The following is a 14,847-nucleotide window of genomic DNA, read 5'->3' as shown; positions in this document are numbered from 1 at the left end:
TAAGTTGTGGGCTAGTTTCTTTCACACACAAAAAAAGTATGTTGGATAAATAAATCACATTTATCCTGTGAGCTTATTGCTGAGATCCAGTCTACATTATATTTTTATCTCATACTCTGTACATTTTCTTCTCAGCCTCTAAGCTAATCAGGATGAACCTGGAACAGAAATGGTAGAAAATGAGGAAGTAGAGATAAACTAATTGGGTGAGTGAGAAAGACAGTACTAAATAATTTAAGAAATATTTATCGAGCATTGACTCAGTGCTGGGCACTGGACAACACTAGGGCAATAATATTGAAGACAATAGATCAAGTAACTGCTCTCCATGAAACTTACTAATTTTAATGTTGTGAAACTTACAAGATATTGAACATATTAAGGCATAAATAAAAATGCAATATCTCCATGTTATGATTAAAAATAAAGTGGAAAAAGGGGCTGGGAGTAGTTTATACAGGGTAATCAGGAAAGGCCTCTCAGTATTGCATTTGAGCAGAGACCTGAAATACATGAGGGAATGGGCAAAGATAATAACTCTCGGAAGAATGTTCCAGACAGAAGAAACATCAAATCCAAAACTCTAAGGTAAGAGTATATTTGGATCATTTGAGAAGTACTAAAAAGTCAATATGACTAGAGCAAGTGAGCAAATGGCATAAAGATATGAAATGATTTAAAAGGGATGGCAAGCAATCAGAACATACAGGGCCTTACATGTCATTGTTAGATTTTTGGAAGGGGAAGTAGATAATTGAATCAAAAGAAGTATTTAGTTACTATAAATTAATGAATGGTTTTCCATTGTTGATTGCAACTGTTCTTGAAACAATTTAAAATATTTGTGTTCAATGATTAAATAAATGGCTATATCTGGTAGAATAATTATATAACTCCTCATAATGAATAGATATTATGAAATATAATATTCATTAAAATACATGTTCTATTATGTGTATTAAATAGAAGAGTCTCATTGCCCAAGAGATATAATTCCTTAAAATGGTCAGTAAAAGATTATAAGATTCAGCATTGTAAGAAAAGAACAGATCTTGTGACTAAAATAAATTGTTTAGTAATGTTAAAAGTGGATATAAACAGTGCTGTTTGCTTTTGAGATCAGCTGACACTCAATCAATAGTTCTGAATCTTTTTTATTTCTTTTTTTTCTTTTCTTTTTCCTTTCTTTTTTTTCCATTTTGAAAAAGATGATCCCAGAAAGTAAGATGAAGCAAGAAATTAATAGATTAATATTGCAAGGTACACAAAGTTAATTCTGGGGGATTGACCACACCTATCATCACGGTAACAAGGTGAACCCAGGTTGATAGAATGGTAAGTCAAAAAAAATAGAAAGGGTTTTTGCCACTAGAGCAGCAGAGTGAATAATAACTTGATATATAATGCTTAGGTTGGCTATGGAGAAATTTGCAATGAGTAAGAAGAAGCCAGAGAGTCATTTCTTGATATAATTTTCCAGAAATGATATCATGTTACTCACAGTCTCACTTAATATCTTCTCAAATATAACTCTTGAGACCTTTCCAGAGTGTCAGTCCTCCTAAAGTTGTCCCCATACTTTCTGAACTGCCATAATAAAGATTAGTCAGGAATTATAAAGAAGATAACTTTTTACACTAACTAAATTGCGTTAAGAATAACTTTATGAGACTGTATTTTCCTGTTTAATCAAATCATATGCCTCTTAGCAATACTGTAATGGAACGAGTCTATCATTTACAGTTGATTAAACATTGTATTTTTAATTTTAAAATAGGCATCAAGCCCCTTACTTAAAAAAAATTTAGAAGATTACTGGTATGAACTTTATGACAACTTATTTCTGAGTCTTAACCATTTCTTCTCCTCACAAAAAGTAAAACTGGGGGGAAAAATAAGCTCATTTTCATAAAAATTATGAAGCATAAAACCGGAAGATTGTGATTTCTTTGAAATCCTGCCAGAAAAGTTGAGATCAGTAAAGCAGTGTAGGAAGTTCTGTAAGAAGTTGCACAGGAGGCAAGCTGCAGATTTGGAAGCACTGAGAACCCCAGCAATGGTAAATATCAGACGCCTTCAGTAAAAAAGCACTCATAAAAGGTGAGTGCCCAAACATTAGTAAGAACAGCTATGAGCAGGCCACATTTTTTTTTTTTTTTTAAAGAAACAAGAGTAAAAGGAGAGAGAAGGTGGCCAAGTTAGCATTGGTGCATGTATGCATTTTATAGAAAAGGATGTAGGAAAATGGAGTACTAGTCAAAATATTTTCAATCACTTAGAAAATGTATTTATGAGGAACACTGCATTCTAGACCACATTTGAAATAGTTTAAAGGAGCTTTTATTAGATGACTTTCTCATGAATGGGAAATGATTCTTATGAAAATTAAAACAGTAAAGCTAAAGAAAAATAACTCGTTATCAGATGGCTAATTATACTCAGATCCATTTTTAAAAGTAACAATTATCCTTTGGACCAAATTTGTTATTAAATGATTGTTTTTAACCATCCAATTGTCTTCAAAGTAACAGAATAAAAATATTTCATAAAACAGCAAACACAATGGTTCCATTTATATATGAGTATGTGCATAAAACTAGAAGAATAAAATTTTAATAGTAATGTCCTCTGGGTGATGATCTAGCAAGTAATCTTAAATTACTTCCTTGGGACTTTTCATAACTTCTAATTTAAAAAAAAAAAAGAAGCTATTTTTATTTTAAACGTTTTAAGCTACTAAAAATTCTTTATCTAATGCAAAATTTTTTGTTTCCAAACTCATTTGTGAATATAGACAAAAATACCCATAAAGCAATGAAGCAATGATATTGTATATCCACATTGTTTTTTTTAATGGCTTCTCTATAAATGTAAACTAAAAAATAGCACAGAAGATAATCATATTCTCTGTGTCACTTCAGTAGTTGAAATATCAAAGATAAAATTCTTTAATACTTTGATAAGATACTATAATGACCTCATGTTTGAGGTATACCTCCCTTTTAAAAATACATATTCTGAGAATGATTTTGTAGTTGCTTGCTTCAAATGCACTCCATTTATTAATTTAAGACAAAGCATGCAATTTCTAAACATTATGAGATTCAACACTTTTTAATCTCTTTTTGCCTATAGTTGAGTTCATCTAAGCAGGCAATCTTCTCTTTTTCTCTTTAATTGTTCTCTTTCAGAATCATAAAACAGTTTCTGGTAACTAATAAAAAAGTGAAGTTGTTTGAAGGTGAAGATAGTTCAATACTTTATTCCTGACACAGAGTCAAGAGGCTGAGATAGATAATTTTTGAGTTTCTTAAAGATACACTTGTGAAATTCTTAACAAAAAACTAGTCTGGGTTATGAAAGCTAAAGAGAGGATTATTTCATTCCATTTGAAAATTGATTCACTAACCTACTGCCCTGATGACTGTCATCACCATTTATGTAGATTTATTTTATTGAAACATATAAATAAGCAGCCAATTCTTTTCACAGTAAAGAGAAAAGAAAAATAAATAAAAGAATCAAGGGACCAAAAGTTCCTCCTTTCTTTTTAAATATAGAGTGTGTTTTCTCAACCTTGGCGCTATTGGCAAATTGGTCCACATAATTCTTTGTTGTTGGGGTAGGATAGGGGGATAATGGGTGTCTTGTGTATTATAGGAAGTTTAGCAGCATCCCTGGCGTCTATATACTAGAGGCCCAAACTCCCCCAATCAAGACAACCAAAAATATTCCCATGCATTGCCAAAATTCCCCTGAAAGCAGAGTCACCCCCATGTGAATGCCACCAATATAAAGAAATAATTATAATCAGAAAGTGTTTGATGTTGTACGTTGTGCAAACTGGCAGAACTGAGGGATGGGAAGATTAGCCTACAAAGCGGTATATTTTATTGAAATGTTAGTCTTACTCAAACTGTATGATGTTGGTAATTTTATTTGGTAACATCAGTGCCTCAACTGCTTTTACTCTTGTAAGGAAAAGGAAGCTTTTGGTAGGCGTGTGAGAATAGGTTGTTATCCAGTGAGAATGTGCTAAAATGGTGTTTGGCCTATAAATATATTTTTATATTCTTGGAGAGTCAAAGATAGACAGGAAGTTGTCAATTATCTCGTCTCTGAAAACTCCCTTAGAACATCTTCTCAACAAGCAAATCCTAAACACTCCAGAAATATAAGGTCACCAAATATCTCAGTTTGCTTGTGATAGTGGCTTGTTTATGCCTATTGTCTCTGCACAATTATTAATAGCAATTTCTTTCACTCTCAAAGGTGTTTTAGATTGGATATAGTCATCCTAAAAAATGTAATCCTCTGTCAGTCTTAGTCTACTACTTCTGCCCTATTAATAGTTCCTGGTCTTCCATTTCTAATTATTCCAAAATGACCTAATGAAACACGTTGCAGGTAATCACTGGAGAGTCAATATAGCCTGGTATTTAAAAGCATGAATTCTAAGGTCAGAAAATCCAAGTTCAAATTCTAACTCCATCACTTATTAGCTATGATATTTTAGGTCTCAGCCTTATCTTTAAAATGGGGTTAATAATAGCAGCTGCTTACTCATGAGACAACATACCTAAAATATTTAGAACATTCCTTGGTGCAATATTAATCCTTTCTTGATTCATTGTCTTGGCCCTTTTTCCACACTTTGCATATTGAAAGAAAGTAAAGGAGACTATACACATCTTTTTCCTTATAATTTGAAATTGTGGCATCAACCTACTAAATGTAGAGTTCCAATGTTTTTCATCTGCTATTTCAATACAATTTGAATCATGTTGTACTTGATAATTTATAAAATGTTTCATCTGCTTGATTTTGTGTTTGTTATTTTTAATACTACATATTTAGATGGTAATGATGATTATGATTACTTTATTTTATTATTTCTGGAGAATTATGTTTGACATTTACATGGTCAGGAGTTGGGAAGATTAGTGCAGGTAGATTTCTAAGATGTCCCCAATGATTCTCACTTCCTGATAGTCACATCTATTCCTAATCTCTGCTTTCCCTTTGAATATGGGAAGGGACTTCCTTCTAATCTGTAAAATATGACAAAGGTGATGAATATCACTTCTGTGATTAGGTTTTGATAGATTGTAACTTTCATGTTGTTGACACATTCTCTGTATTGGTTCATTGGTTACACACTTCAATGGAACAAACTGTCATGTTGGAAAGAATTTTGTGGCAAAGAACTGAGGCCATCAGTCCAAAGATCCAAAGAACAGAATACTGCTAACAACCACATAAACTTAGAAGTGGATCCTTTCCCAGGCAGTTTTTGACATGATCAAAGACCGAGAACCCCTTGATTGTAGTCTGGGAGAAACCCTAAAACAGAGGATCCAGCTGACTTGTGTTCAGATTTCTGACCAACACAAACTGTGAGGTAATAAATGTGTTATATTTTAAACAAAGATTTTTGATAATATAATAGTAAGCACTAGGTAACTGATACAAAAATAGAGAATTGGCAATACATGCTCGTGAGATTTTCTTGCCTAAAATTACTTTGAATAAAAAATAAACATGTTGCTTCTCCTCCATATTTCTTTTATTGACTTCATCCTTCATGATTCATGTAAATCTCTGTGTAAAACTCTTCGAAAAAATTTGGGTTGAAAGTGAAGAGAAAATGAAACAGTGTAAATTAAAGAGGACTTGTTTAGTTGTTTGCTTTTGTTCATTTGGTTGGTTGGTTGGTTTTGAGATAGGAGAAGGCTGTGGTCCGAATGTTTGTGTTTCTTCAAAATTCATATGCTGAAATCCTAAGCCCCAAGGTAATGGTATTAAAAGGGGGGGACTTTGGGAAGTGACTGTGTCATGTGGATGGGATTAGTGTCCTTATAAATGAGGCCCTATAGTTCCAGCTACTTGGGAGGTTGAGGTGGGAGAATTGCTGGAGCCCAAAAGTTCAAGTCCAGCCTGGGAAACAACTCTAAAAAAAAAAATTTAAAAAGATCCTAGAAAGTCCCCTTGTCCCTTCCACCATGGAGGACACAGCGATAAGCCACTGTCTATAAGCCAGAAAGCAGGCCTTTACCAGACACTGAGTTGGTTTTGATATTGGACTTTTCATCCTCTAGAACTGTGAAAAAAAAAATTTTGTTGTTTATAAGCCTACTCAGTTTATGGTATTTTATTATAGCAGTCTGGATTGACTAAGACAGAGATACTATAGAACTGCAGTCCCCAACCCACCAGCCATGGACTGGTACCTGTTCATGGCCTGTTAGGAGCCGGACTTCACCAGCAGGAGGTGAATGGCAGGTGAGGGAGTTAAGCTTCATCTGTATTTACAGCTGCTCCCCACTGCTTGCATCACCTGAGCACCACCTGTCAGATCAGCGACAGCATTAGATTCTCATAGGAGTGCAAACCCTATTGTAAACTATGCATGCATGGGATCTAGGTTGTATGCTCCTTATGAGAATCTAATGCCTGATTATCTAAAGTGGAGCTGAGGTGGTTATGCTAGCAGTGGGGAGCAAGTGCAAATATAGATTATCATTAGCAGAGAGGTTTGACTGCACAGTAATGTGACATGCTTGAATCATCCCAAAACCACACCCTCCCTCCCTGTTCCATGGAAAAATTGTCTTCCATGAAACCAGTCCCTGGTGCCAAAAAGTTGGGGACTGCTGCTAAAACATGAATAATCCAGGGAGAGGAAGAGATAGATAACAATGGAAGTGTAAGGGAGACATTCAGAGAAGTTCTTGAGAAAACCATCTGGAGTAGCATCCAGGGCATTACAGGAGGTGGGGTTCATGCTTGACAGGAAAAACACACCATATCCCCCACTTTTCAGAAGGCAGGACATAGGGGGCAATTACTCAAGTATACTGGTAAATTTGCTGAGGACCAGAACATGGAATTCATGAGTCAATATAAAAAATTTTGATGTAATAATATAAAACTGATGAACTATATAGAACATAATTAAACCTATTTCTCAAGAAATAGGAAGTAGTCTTACTTCCTTTAGTTTGATTTGAGAGAACACAGATATACAACTCGTGGGTGCTGTCTTGTATTCTCCCTTTTGCAAATATTTTTAACATGTGAAGAAATACCAGAAAATGTGTGCTTTTATCTGCTATCAAAAATAATTAAGTACTCAGATGTATTCAGTACTGGATATGCAGCCAAAAAGAAAGCTAACATTGAATTTGTACCTTTGATGAACTACTCATGTTTTAACTTAGCCTCAAACATAGCTATTTATTCATGTTACTCTCAATTTGTGTTACCCAGTTATAAAGAATCAGATTTGTCCTAGCCTTTGATCATTGGGCATTGAAAAATACCTTCTTGGATATGAACTCAAGAGGATTTTATCGTAGTCTAATTCTGTGAGGCTGCTGGCTTCCTGCCCAGATACCCTGAAATGCAGGTCAGCTGGTGAAATGATCATGTTCTTGTCTCCACAAGAAGCAAATGATGCCCTTTTGCTATCTATAGACTCCCAGGGCACATTCAAATCCATCCTAGGTAGAAGGAGACAAATGGAAATAGAAAGGTTCATGACAAAAGTGCATAATATACACACTGAAAAGGTTCTACAACGCCAGTGTATTATTCACCATTGCCATCTATGAATGCATTGTTATCAGGGAGCAATGAAATGAGAAAAATGAGGACAGTGGACTCATTACTTCATAATCTTATGTAAATTTAAAGAATTGTTCTTTATTATGATAGCTATTGTAATTTTTATTTTTTGTCCTAAAATATATTGTACACAACTTGGGTAACAATAAAATTTTGTTCATAACATTCTCAGCAAAATTAAAATTTTCAACCCTATAATGAAACTCTAATATCTGGGAAATACTAATCTTGGCTAAACTTGCCAGTTAGTTTATATTTCACAGAAGAGTGGCTAATAAAATATACTCTGAAGTTAGATTATTGGCTTCACACCTTACCCCTATGAACAGCATTCATCTTGGGCAAGTCATTTAACTAGTCTAGTCCTAAATTTCCTCAAATGTAAAATAAATTAATAGAAGAAATTTATGTCATAGGTGAGTAATTAATCCATTCATAGACATACAGTGTCTGACAAAGATTATGCTTGCTCATTCAAGGCTATCTATGATTACCTCCAAGCACTGAAACTTTCCTAGTATAATTATAGTCAATGTTCATATTAACAGCAGTGAAGATCTGAAAAATCCATTTGTTTATTAAACAAATATTGATTATGTAACTATTATGTTCCAGATAATATCCTATAATTTATAAATATAAAAGTAAACCAAAAAAGACTCTCAAAGAGTTCACAAATGAAAATTATTTGTTAATTTTCATTTAGAAGTTAATTTCTGTTTATTCAAGTATCATTTTAAACCTGTTCATGGAACTAAAACCAATTTTACCTGCTCATCAAAAAGAATAATCCACCATGACCAAGTGGGCTTCATCACAGAAATGCAGGAATAGTTCAACATACGGAAATCTATAAATGTAATTCACCACATAAATAGAAGTAAAAACTAAGACCATATGATCCTCTCAATAGATGCAGAAAAAGTATTCAACATAATTCAACACCCTTTTATGATAAGAATGCTTAACAAAATAGACATGGACAGGACTTACCTTAAAATAATAAAAGCTATATATGACAAACTCAATGCCAATATCATACTGAATGGGGAAAAATTGAAAGGATTCCTGCTTAGAACTTGATCCAGACAAGACTGACTTCTGTCACCACTTCTATTCAAAGTAGTGCTGGAAGTCCTAGCCAGAGCAATCAGACAAGAGATGAAAATCAAGGGCATCCAAATTGGAGCAGAAGAGGACAAGCTATCACTCTTCATGGACGATATGATCTTATACATAGAAAACCTCAAAGATTCTGCCAAGAGACTACTGGAATTGATAAATAAATTTAGCAAAGTCTCAGGTTACAAAATCAATGTACAGAAATAAGTAGTATTCCTATACGCCAACAGCAGTCAAACTGAGAACCAAATCAAACACTCAATAGCTTTCACAATAGCAACAAAGAAAATAAAATACCTAGGAATATATTTAACTAAGGAAGTGAAAGACCTCTACAGGGAGAATTATGAAATACTGAGGAAGGAAATAGCAGAGGATGTAAACAGGTGGAAAACCATACTATGTTCATGGGTCGGCAGAATCAACATTGTTAAAATGTCTATAGTACCCAAAGTGACCTACAGATTCAATGCAATCTCTATTAAAATATCAACATAATTTTTTGCAAGTCTAGAAAAAATAATTCTACGCTTCACATAGAACCAGAGAAGACCCCATATCGCTAAAGCAACCTTAAGCAAAAATAACAAATTGGGAGGTATCAATATACCAGACTTTAAGCTATATGATGGGACCATAGTAACCAAAACTTCATGGTACTGGCACAGGAATAGAGACCTAGACTAATGGACTAGGGCTGAGAACCCAGATATAAAACCATCCTCATATAGCCATCTGATCTTTGACAATGCAGGCAAAAACATACACTGGGGAAAAGAATCCTTATTCAATAAATGATGCTGGGAAAACTGGACAGCCACATGTAGAAGACTGAAACAGGATCCACACCTCTCACCTCTCACAAAAATTACCTCATGATGGATAACAGACTTAAACTTAAAGCATGAAACCATAGGAATTCTAGAAGAAAATGTTGGAAAAACTCTTATAGACATTGGCCTAGGCAAAGAATTTATGAAGAAGGCCCCAAAGGCAATCACAGCAACAGCAAGCATAAACAAATGGGACCTGATCAAATTAAAAAGCATCTGCACAGCCAAGGAAACAATCAAATAAGTGAATAGACAATATACAGAATGGGAGAAAATATTTCCATACTATATGTTCAATAAAGGGCTGACAACTAGAATCTATCTAGAACTCAGGAAAATCACCAAGAAAAAAAATCAACCCCATTAAAAAGTGGGGAAAGGAAATAAACAGGAACTTTTCAAAAGACAGACTAATGGCCAACAAACATATGAAAAAAATCTCCAACATCTCTAATCATCAGGGAAACGCAGATCAAAACCACAGTGAGATATCACTTAACTGCAGTGAGAATGGATTTTATGAAACAGTCCCCAAACAACAAATGTTGATGTGGATGTGGAGAAATAGGAACACTCTATACTGCTTTTTGGACTGCAAACTAAAACAACCTCTATGGAAAGTAATATGGAGATACGTCAAAAAACTAAAAGTAGAACTACCATTTGATCCAGCAATCCCACTATTGGTTATTTACCCAAAGGAAAAAAAGACATTCTATAAAAAAGACATCTGCACTGGAATGTTTATAGCAGCACAATTGCAAAGATGTGGAAACAACCCAAGTGCCTGTCAATACATGAGTGGATTAATAAAATGTGGTATATGTATACCATGAAGTACTACTATTCAGCCATAAAAGAAAAATGATGCCTAAGAGTATCCTAGATGGAGCTGGAGCCCATTCGTCTAAGTGAAGTATCACAAGAATGGAAAAACAAGCACCACATACACTTCCCATTAAATTGATACTAATTGGGCAACACTAATATACAGATATGGAAGCAATATTCACAGAGTGTCCGGCAGGTGGGAGGAGTGGATGGGTAAATTCAGACCTAAGGAGTGCAGTGTACAATGTCTGAGGGTTGGACATGCTTGCAGCTCTGACTTAGGCAGTTCAAAGGCAATATATGTAACCAAAGCGTTTGCATTCCTGTAATATTAGAAAATAAAAAACAAGAAGTTGGAGAAGGTGAAAAGTTAAAGACTGCAGCACACCAAGAGGATTGCCAATGACAAAGGGGACTGGAAATAATTAATCCTATCGAAACAGAAACAGAGCATAATTTAAAAATGATAAATGGGAAGTTTGTTAATTTCTGTGTTTTCAACCTTTTAGCATGCAAATATATTATAAAAATAGCAGTCTTTCTGCAATTGTTCTTCTAACATAGAGTGAACAGTATCATATTCATTAGTATTCATATGATGCCGTGACTCCAAAAAAAAAAAATCTTTTATTGGGCAACTAGTAGGGTTCGTAAATTCTTTAGTTAAGATTGAATACATGATGATTGTGCATTATGATCTTGATTTCCATAGTCACAATCATAAAAAAATTGCCAGATAATGCAGGTATTTTCTATTTATAAAAAGTGAAATGAATAATACAGTATGGTTTAATCATTACCTGAAATGTCTCTATCATCCACCACCCCTCTCCCAGATAGTCTATCTTCAATCTCAGTTGACACTGAAAAGTTCCCATACAAAGTTAAGTATCCTCTTAATGTAAAGTTCATTGCTTATTTTTATCCTGTTTTATCACTTTCCTGGGCTTAGTTTGGTAAATTGGTACACTGATAAATTAAAAGTCAATATGATACAACCTTGAAAATTCAAGAAAAATGGAAGATTTCCTTGTTATTCCCAGTCTATTCATATAAAAACCACAGTCCTTAGTGATCCCAGTATGCATGAGAAATTACTGGGAGAAAAATTGTCCATGTCTTCTAAAGAAAAAAGTTAACTTGTATCCTACTGTGCCAAGGACATTGGAGGATCTTATGACAATTTTACCCTACCCTAAACATCTTGACACTATATAAGATGTAACCTTGTTCAGTTTTTCATACACTAATTTATTTATAAATAAGTTAGAACATATAATTGAAGCATGAAGTTATTTAATGCCTGATGGATGAAGGTAGAGCCCAAGGCCTAATTAGCAATTTTAAGATACATCTGTGACATTACATTAGGTACACAGTAGGTGCACATCTTAGGGACTCATGAACATGCTGAGAGAGAAACAAAGTATTCAGGGGTACGTGGATGCTTATACAAACTGCCTTCATGTAAACAAAAATTGGCTGGACAGATATCTATCTCTATACCTCACTTAGGTAGTTCTGAAAGCATATATATAAATGTTTCCTTTCAAAGTTTCTTTTTTTAAAAAAATAACGTTTTGATAAATTTATTTAAAAATTAATGATTACTAGTATCAAAAAAGTATTTTTCATATTTGATTTTGGTTTGTATGTAATAGTTGTTTAGGTTGGCTTTATTTCAACTCTGTTATAATTTTAAGCAAAATGTAAGCTCTGGGAGATTTTCTTTTCTGTTTTCTGGTATGCAGTATCTATCTTAAATCACAAAATTTAGAATCAAATTAATTTGTCCTGGGTGTTAAAGTTGGTAGAAACTGATGAAAAAACTAACCAACAAGCATTCTGAAATAACTTCACCCTTTCCCCAAAAGGATTAAAACAAATTGCTCATCAGTCTGTTTTTTGCACTCAATAAAAATGGGTGTCAATAAATCCAACTTTAAATCACAACCATGAATTCTTTAATATTTGGGATCAATTTGTGAAAAGAGGATAAAAAGTTTTCAGAGGCACGGTGAGATACACCAGCCTATGAGAAAGCAATACCCTTAGATACAAACCAATTACTTATCCACAGAAAAAGAATGCAAACCTAGAGCTAGACTATTATTTCAGATCCAATTTCTAGTTATCTCTTGAATATCTTTGCTGTCACAGAAAAATATGTTGGCAAATTCACAACATTGATCCAATGTTGGAAGACATTTTTCAGAATCTCCTTCAATGTAAAAGAATATAAAAACTCTATGAAATTGCATAACACTATTCTCTACCTGATGTACGTTTAGATGTTTGTAAATATTATTGTTCATAGACAATTTTCAATGTGATTTAATGCTAGAATGCACAATTGCCTCTTTTTCATAAAAACATGTTTAAACTTTCAATACCAATATAAAATCTCTCTTTCAAAATGATCATAGTTAGGAAAACATTTTCAACCCCATTCTCTTCTTTTGTAACCTCTCATTTAGTCTTTCTGCCACCCATTTCTCACCACTGCCATGCAAGTCCACTCTTCAATACAATAAAAGAGCTATTTTATTTAAGAACAGATCTGGTCTTCATACACAACACAGTATGTGTTCGATCACTGAAGGTATTTATTGAGTGCCAGCTTTGTGTTATGCACTGGGGACCCTAGGGAAAGGTAAATATCAGTAAGGCATAAAAGCCTAAAAAAGCTTGACAGTTTTCTATTGGCTTCTCACTCTTTAGTTTGAAATATGTGAATCCAATTCCTAAACCAACCAACTTCTGTAGCTCGATTTCTCTTCGTTCCACTTCATGTACTCGACTCATCCATTTACACCGTTTCTCCCCCTTACTTGAATATTCCATGTCCCTTTATTCCTCTGTGCTTTTGTCCATGATATACCCCTCTCTCCCAAAATGAAATCTTAACCTGTCAGATTCCCACATACTTCAAAACCAGGGTCCAAGTTATACATTAATCAGTAAAATATTTTGTAAATCCTCTAGTAAAAGATATTCACTTCCTCCTCAGAATTCCCTAAATATTTTTTTCTTTCTTCATTCGCATCATTATTAAAAGTATACTTCAAAGTTATATATTTACAGAAAGTGAGGGATGGAAATTTTTAAGAAATCATTTAAAATCTTAATGTTATAAAAGAATAATGTGAAATAAATCTATTGCTGTTAATTAAACAAATATTATATTATCAGAAAGAAATGTGGTTGTTTTGTCTTTTCACAAAAAAGTAGGCTGTAGGAATAGAGAAAAGATAATGATTTACTTCATGGTAATATTGAAAAACTCATGCACCAAATATAAAAGTGAAAAATAAAACCGTTTTGTACTACCAAAATATATTAATATGCATTTTTTTCAAACAGTTACTTTTATAGGACATTGAAATTCCTGACACTCAAAGGAGCTGATATTAGCATAGCAAAGTGGTAGAGACTTTTTTTTTCCAAATTGCATTAGACCATTCAGAAAATGCAATCACTCTTGCGGGCAAAATCACCAGGAAAAAAAAAAAAAGCAAGTAAAAAGAAAGTCTAAAAAGTGGGTAAATTTAAGGATATACATGTTAAAGTAAATATCTAGCAAGAGTTAATGCAAATGGACCACTAATGTATTTAATTATATGACAATTTCTCCCTCATGTGAGGGGAAACCTCAGTAGGTTCAGTAACCTAGGTGTTACTGTGAAGGTAAATTGTGTATGAGATTAAAGCTCATGAGAAGTTGACTTTAAGGACATTATTTTAGTTAATCTGTGTGGGCCTGATTAAAGCAGTTGAAAGACATTAAGAGCAGAATTGAGGCTTCTCTGAAGAGGAAGAAAATCTGCCTGTGGGTAGCAGCTTCTGATCATGCACCAGAGTGTTCAGTCTGCCCTACCTAAAAGCCTGCCTTAAGGATTTCAAATTTGCATTGCCACCTCCCAAAATCATGTAAGCCACTTCCTTGCAGTGAAAATCTTAATATATATTTCCCATTGATTATGTTTCTCTGGTTGATTCCTGACTCATGTATGGAGTTCAGTGACTTAATGTGTCATACTTACCATCCCTTTCAGGCAATACATAGCCATTTAGCAAGTAGTTATTTCAGAGTTATGGGCAAGTAATTGAATTCAGCTAGTCTCTTCTCAGCATTTGACTAATCAATCTATTTAATCAAAATGGTTTTGCTTCCTGGTTGAGTAATTTACCATGACCAAATTTCAACTCCCTATTTTGCCTCTAAACACTCTTCTGGTGTTCCTAATCTGAGCTGGCACATCTAGGCTCATCCCAGAAACCTAGGATCTCTAACACATCTCTCTTTTTCATCTTCCACCTCAAGTCCATCCCTCTTTACCTATACACAAAGAACTTAGGGGAGATTGTGGGTACAGTTGCTCAGAGGTGAGAAACTGTAGATAGAATTTTACATAGAATTGAGAAAATGGCAATG

The sequence above is a fragment of the Lemur catta genome, chromosome 6 (assembly GCF_020740605.2).
Source record: "Lemur catta isolate mLemCat1 chromosome 6, mLemCat1.pri, whole genome shotgun sequence".
NCBI lineage: Eukaryota > Metazoa > Chordata > Mammalia > Primates > Lemuridae > Lemur > Lemur catta.
This window is presented reverse-complemented; position numbering follows the sequence as displayed.